Source organism: Pseudoliparis swirei, chromosome 9 (assembly GCF_029220125.1).
Source record: "Pseudoliparis swirei isolate HS2019 ecotype Mariana Trench chromosome 9, NWPU_hadal_v1, whole genome shotgun sequence".
Lineage (NCBI taxonomy): Eukaryota > Metazoa > Chordata > Actinopteri > Perciformes > Liparidae > Pseudoliparis > Pseudoliparis swirei.
Window position 1 is genome coordinate 16,615,159 of NC_079396.1, and position 6,222 is coordinate 16,621,380.

At 38.0% G+C, this 6,222-nt stretch overlaps 1 long non-coding RNA gene across 1 annotated transcript; it reads left to right on the top strand.

Moving 5' to 3' along the window:
* Window positions 1-3,954: 3,954 nt before the first annotated feature.
* Window positions 3,955-5,299, top strand: LOC130199087 (uncharacterized). The gene is made up of 2 exons (XR_008832747.1): window positions 3,955-4,206; window positions 4,847-5,299. It is a non-coding gene; the product is annotated as an uncharacterized LOC130199087 (long non-coding RNA).
* Window positions 5,300-6,222: the final 923 nt, after the last annotated feature.

A 6,222-nucleotide genomic window follows, 5' to 3' on the forward strand; every position in this document is an offset into this window, starting at 1 on the left:
CAGAAACATTAACATTGTTATTGGAGTGTTAAATAAAGTCAAGTTTAGAATCAAGTAGAGTCAAATCATATAAATTGCATTTACATAGCTCATTATTGCAAAACACAAATTTGCCTGGAGGGGTGTACGTCTCTGCCCTTGGAACCAGCGTGGGTGATGCAGGGGATGGAAAGAATGATTTTCAAGGGGCGATTATAAACTTCAGGCCATAATCTGTTGCAACTCAGGCTTTAACCTCAGAAATATATCTATTTCAACCCTTTGAAAAAATGAATATAATATCTTTGTGTGCCGTGTATCAACATCATGTTTTGTCCACATATGAAAGATACGAGTGCACTACAGAAGGTGAAGGAGCTGTTGACAGGCAGCAACACTAACTCTGTTCTCCACATGTGATCTTTTATGTCTGAGTCCTCTTTGTGATACAATTCAATTACCACCGCAGGGGGAGGGGTCTGTGGGCAGGAGATCTTTTCACAGCCAGAGAGTGACGGCAATATATATATATATATATAGTATCAAGGAAAGGTTTTCCATTATATATTTATGAAAACAGTGGTACATTTTATACCTACATGCTGGCACCACAGTTCCCGTTGTTTTTCCTCAGCAGGATTGATGCTTTCACTGTCTTTGTGCATGCTGGCTTCCAAAGAAACATTCATCACTGCCTACGTCACATGATCTTGGCTCTGTTTGAGAACGGTAATGATAAAGCCAAGTTGACGCCATGGCAAAATTACAGCAATACAATTACATTCAAATAATTTCCAGGCAACAGGGCGGGGGCGGGGGGCTCATTCATCTTAGCCTGCACAGGCATAGACAAACATTATTATCATCATCATCATCATGAACACAAAAAAACCTTTACATTTAAACAGAAATCATTAGGGCGACTGTGGCTCGGTGGTTAGCAGGTCCATCTTTCAATCAGGGGGTTGGTGGTTTAAACCCTCGTCATTGTGTCCTTGAGCAATACACTTAACCCTGACTTGCTCCCTGTAGCTGTGTCTACAGGGTGTGTACATGTATGTAACATGTAAAGTGTCTTTAAGTACCTTTTAAAAAGCGCTATATAAATGTATTATTATGAACAGAGTTGTGCATGGCTGCAACTGATGCAGACACTTAGTCTGACTCAGATGCAGTCAAAACCATCTGCATATGGATTTGTAACTAATTGGTAATTAGAACATCTAGAAATAGAAGCCGCTGTAACTAATGAACAATGATGAGTGGCAGAAGGGAGAAGAGATATAATTAATGATGTCAAACAAAATGGAAGGAGACCGAGAGACAGACGGAGAGAAATAATGCGTTGTCTCATTATCAACATTGTTTTATTAAAACAACAATTGTGTTTGTTGCCATATTAACACTGTAGTCTCAAGCAGAACAGCAATTAGTAAAAAAAAAAACACAAACTTAATTGTTTCCAACAGTAAGTGTAATTATAATATACTGCATTCAACAATTGTGTACCTTTTAATAAAACTGACATGCGGCCAGGTGTGTGAAGGCGGGAACGTTGGTTGTGTGCGTTCAAATGATACATTTGCCAAACCTTTGAGTGTGACCATTTGTAGCTCCTACAAACCGGTGGAAGACTCATTGTGTCAATCTTACTCATTCAAGTTTCAAGTTTCAAGTTTCAAGTTTTTATTGTCACATCCCCTTTTATACAAGTATAATCGGTTCGTGAAATTCTTATGTGCAAAACACCCGACAGCAGTAGCAGACTAAAAAAAGAATAAGAATGAGAATAAACTATACAATATCCACACAAAAAATCATAACTTAAGGTGTCCACATTCTTGATTCACATGCGAGGTTAACATGCCAGTCGTCTACTTCTTCTCTTTTGATCAGCGGGATGTTGAGTCACCAGATATCAAGGGTGTGTTACGTTGCCTGAAGATTAAAGCAAAATTAGGGATTTCTTCATGGTCATGAATTTATCTCCCTTTAACACTAATAATAATTAATGAAACTATTTTCTGATTTTTAGTCATATTAGATATGGATCCCTGAGGATGATAATCGAGGTCTCACTGTCAAAATATTTGATCCAAAAGTGTCTCTGGTCCAAATGACCACAATCTAATCCTGTGGCATAAGATTCATAGTCATTCATTTCTGGTGAGCAATGACGTCATGCTTGTTAAAGCTGATTGGTAGAACTTGTCCAGTCATATTCATACAAGTGTATTGGGAGGGCTTTATACCCCGACATGTTCTCTCTTAAGGCTTTTACACACTGGGGACGTTATTTTTTCATGCATCATTTCCGATATATTTTTTCAAATTATATATTTGTTTTAATCATGAAAACATGTTTTTCACAAATACAACCTGTAAGCACTCTGCCAATCTGTTGGAACCTTTAATTGAAAATGAGCTGCAGCTGTTGCCAATTCACATGTATGCAAGTATAATTAGTTTGGATGCTAAATATCCGCAGGTGATCATTTTGTCTCATGTCACCACCGCAGTGTGTAAAGTCCTTTTTTTCTGCGGATACTCTCTAGCCCGCTCCGTTTGCTGCCTCAGCTTAGCATGTGCTATTTATAGCACAGGCTCCATCAATTATTCATATATCCCTGAATTTCATTAACTAATACTAAAGTTCCTGTATGATTCGATATGAAATGATTTAATACGATGGGGCAAATCCTTGTGGCAGGAAGTTCAAATTCTTTGGGAGCTTCATCAAAGAGCAAAAACCTTTTCTGACTAATCTAATTGAAAAACAACTTCCTCTCAATAATTGAATTCCTTGTATGTGTCTCTTTGAATTCCTATCTGACTCATATTAATAAGAGTTGCTAACTGTCCTTGCATGACGGTAATAGCAGCAACACCCACACATGACTTCCACAGTGTGTGACTCTAAAATGGCGGTGCATGACTGAATTCCCTTTGCTACCCCTTCTTACAGGTAAATGCTTTCTTTGCATTTCGTTACTCTGCCGTAGACCGTGAAGGAGCAGAGCAAACGAAGGAGAGACCGTGAGTGGTAGATGAATACAAAGAGACAGATCGAGGTGGATGTCAACAGCCTCAGAGACCCCACTCGGCCCTGAAGCAGCCACACAAGTGCCACGATGACCTTGTAATTGTTCTCTCCTCAGTAAGAGATGCAGTGGAAACACATTACTGCTCTCCTTCCTCAAAAGTACATCTATATTATAGTGGGTAGGAGGGAACAGCAGGCAGGGTTTAACAAATGCGTCTTGCTACCTTGCTCCTACCACTACAAACCAGTCACATAAGCGCTGTAAACTGGATTGATTAATGGATCTTTTTTCTCTGCACCCAAACTATACACACTCAACATCCCTTCAGTCTACATGGATAAAGCATTTGTCCCCTTTTGACAAACTACAGTTGTTGGGGAAAATCATATAACCTTGGTTGAACTCCTTAGAGTTAGCCAGCATAAATAATGATGTACCTTGCTATGATACTTGTGTGGAAGTTGCATTAAAAGGCAAAACACAATTCCTCAAGTTGAGCACACAAGTGTGTGTCTCGTTTATTCCGTAACACAAAAAGGAATGAACACAAAATGGAGCTGCCCAGATACCAAACCCGCGTGGGGCTGACGTCACAAACAGCAACACAACACTTAAAGGGACCGCGATCCCGGAACAGTCACACTGATGTGTGTGACTCCTTACATTAATAATTGTGTATAGAACTACACCAGGAACAAGGGTGAATTATGATATGACATTCACTACACTCGGTTATTTAACAGATGTTCTCCTGAATGCGGACTACGATCTCTTGTTATCTAGTGCGGTTGGGTCACTGTCACCTTGATCCAACCGGAGTAAATCATGTGCCCGGCTGTTCAAATAATTGATCTGATTGGTTAAAAGGTCTGATGGGAGGGCTACATTTACACTACAAATATGTGCTAAATATTCTAGAAAGACGGACTTGTTCACTTGTTGGATGTTGCCTTGTGCTCATTAATACAGTCCCGCTGGATTGCTACATAAAGTCATTGTCTCTCTACTCTTCATTTTGCCACAACATAGCTGAGAGAGTTCTGAGGAGCCCTCTTCAGCTGGACATGTACTCACTCTTCCTGTTGTCACTCTGTGCCACTGACCTTTTTATGCAGTCTTATTTCTGAAGGCTGATTATTTTTGGTGTGAACAGCATCCAGTTGGACAAATTCACATGAATCTGGTGAGATGCATGTTGAATCTCCTGCTCCACTGCACAATAGTCTTACTCTGGCCCTGTTGGTTAACTGCATGGATAACATTAATATTTATAATTTAATTTGATCCTGTTTAGTTGTGTTGTATTTTATTGTATTCAATTCCAGTGAGAGTCATCCATTATTTTAAAAAAAGGTCTGTTCACCGTATTTTTTTTAATCACTTTATTATTATTACCATGTTGGCCAATAATAAAGGGAGGGGGGGAGTAAAGAAATATTGCATATCAGTAGTAAACATTTGTAAAAATATGAATGGTAGACAACAAAAAGTTAATTTGCATGTTTTTGCTTGTGGCCTATCACTGCAATCGATTTAATGTGACATGCGGTTGTCCCACAAACGCAGCCGCTACAGCCCTGACATGCTGTGGTGTGGGGCGGTGAAGTCGAGCATGCCGTACATGGCAGAGTACAGTTCAGCGTCACCTGGTTATTTGACAAGCTGGGAGTGAGACTGGGTCAGAACTCCTAACCTGGCTCTCTTGAGGCAGTTCCAGCCATGAACATGAAATCCCCTGAGGAGCAGGCTTCACGGGACCAGCTGGTAAATGGTAAGTGCAGCGAAATAATGAGTGACATCACCTTTTCCTCCTCTTTCAACAGATCCTCTTCACCGGGCTTTGATCAAAGAAGCTCAACTGCCAACTGCTCAAGTGGAGCAGCTTGAGTAACAGAGGCGGGCAGTGTTTGGACCTGGCCAGTGTGCACACGTGTGAACGTGAAGGAGTCCGTTGTTGAACAGAGTGTGTGTCTTCAGACTCAGGGAGGTTGAAAACAACATTTAAAAAAAACGATGTTAAGACAAAGACACGAGAAAGAAGAATGTGTGAAATATTAAAGAGGATTTCTGGAGGCAAATTTGTGGGAACACTCTTTTAATGGGAACACAATAATTGTTGTAACATGTTAAACAATCGTATTTGTAAGTACATGTTTATACTGTGGTAACACATATATATATATATACAGTACATATACAGGACTGTCTCAGAAAATTAGAATATTGTGATAAAGTTCTTTATTTTCTGTAATGCAATTAAAAAAACAAAAATGTCATGCATTCTGGATTCATTACAAATCAACTGAAATATTGCAAGCCTTTTATTCTTTTAATATTTAATATTTTTTTAATTGCATTACAGAAAGTAAAGAACTTTATCACAATATTCTAATTTTCTGAGACAGTCCTGTATATGTATTATATATATACATATATGTGTGTATGTATGTTGTTATCCGTATCATCAGGTATAAAGAGCTGAGTTAGGCTCCCCCCGCCTCATTAACTTTTTTTAAATAGTATTACCGAAAGTCTAAAACACAAGTAAATCTTTAAAAAAAAGAATCTCTCTCTCTCTCTCTATATATATATATATATATAATGTTTCTTTTGAAACTTGTTATTTCAACTAAAGAGACATTTGAGTAGATTGCCCTTATTTGCTGCTGCTTACTTCTAAAATGATGAAATGAGGCTGTATTCAGTTATTCACATCTTAAGTTCAAAGAAATATAATTCAGAGGGATGGTGACAATTGGGTATGGTAGCATATATACAGGACTTTCTCAGAAAATTAGAATATTGTGATAAAGTTCTTTATTTTCTGTAATGCAATTAAAAAAACAAAAATGTCATGCATTCTGGATTCATTACAAATCAACTGAAATATTGCAAGCCTTTTATTCTTTTAATATTGCTGATTATGGCTTACAGCTTAAGAAAACTCTAAAATCCTATCTCATAAAATTTTAATATTTCCTCAGACCAAGTAAAAAAAAAGATTTATAACAGCTGAGTGTTTGTCAAGGCTCAGGAAACCCTTGCAGGTGTTTGAGTTAATTAGACAATTCAAGTGATTTGTTTAATACCCTACTAGTATACTTTTTCATGATATTCTAATATTTAGAGATAGGATATTTGAGTTTTCTTAAGCTGTAAGCCATAATCAGCAATAAATCAGAATAAAAGGCTTGCAATA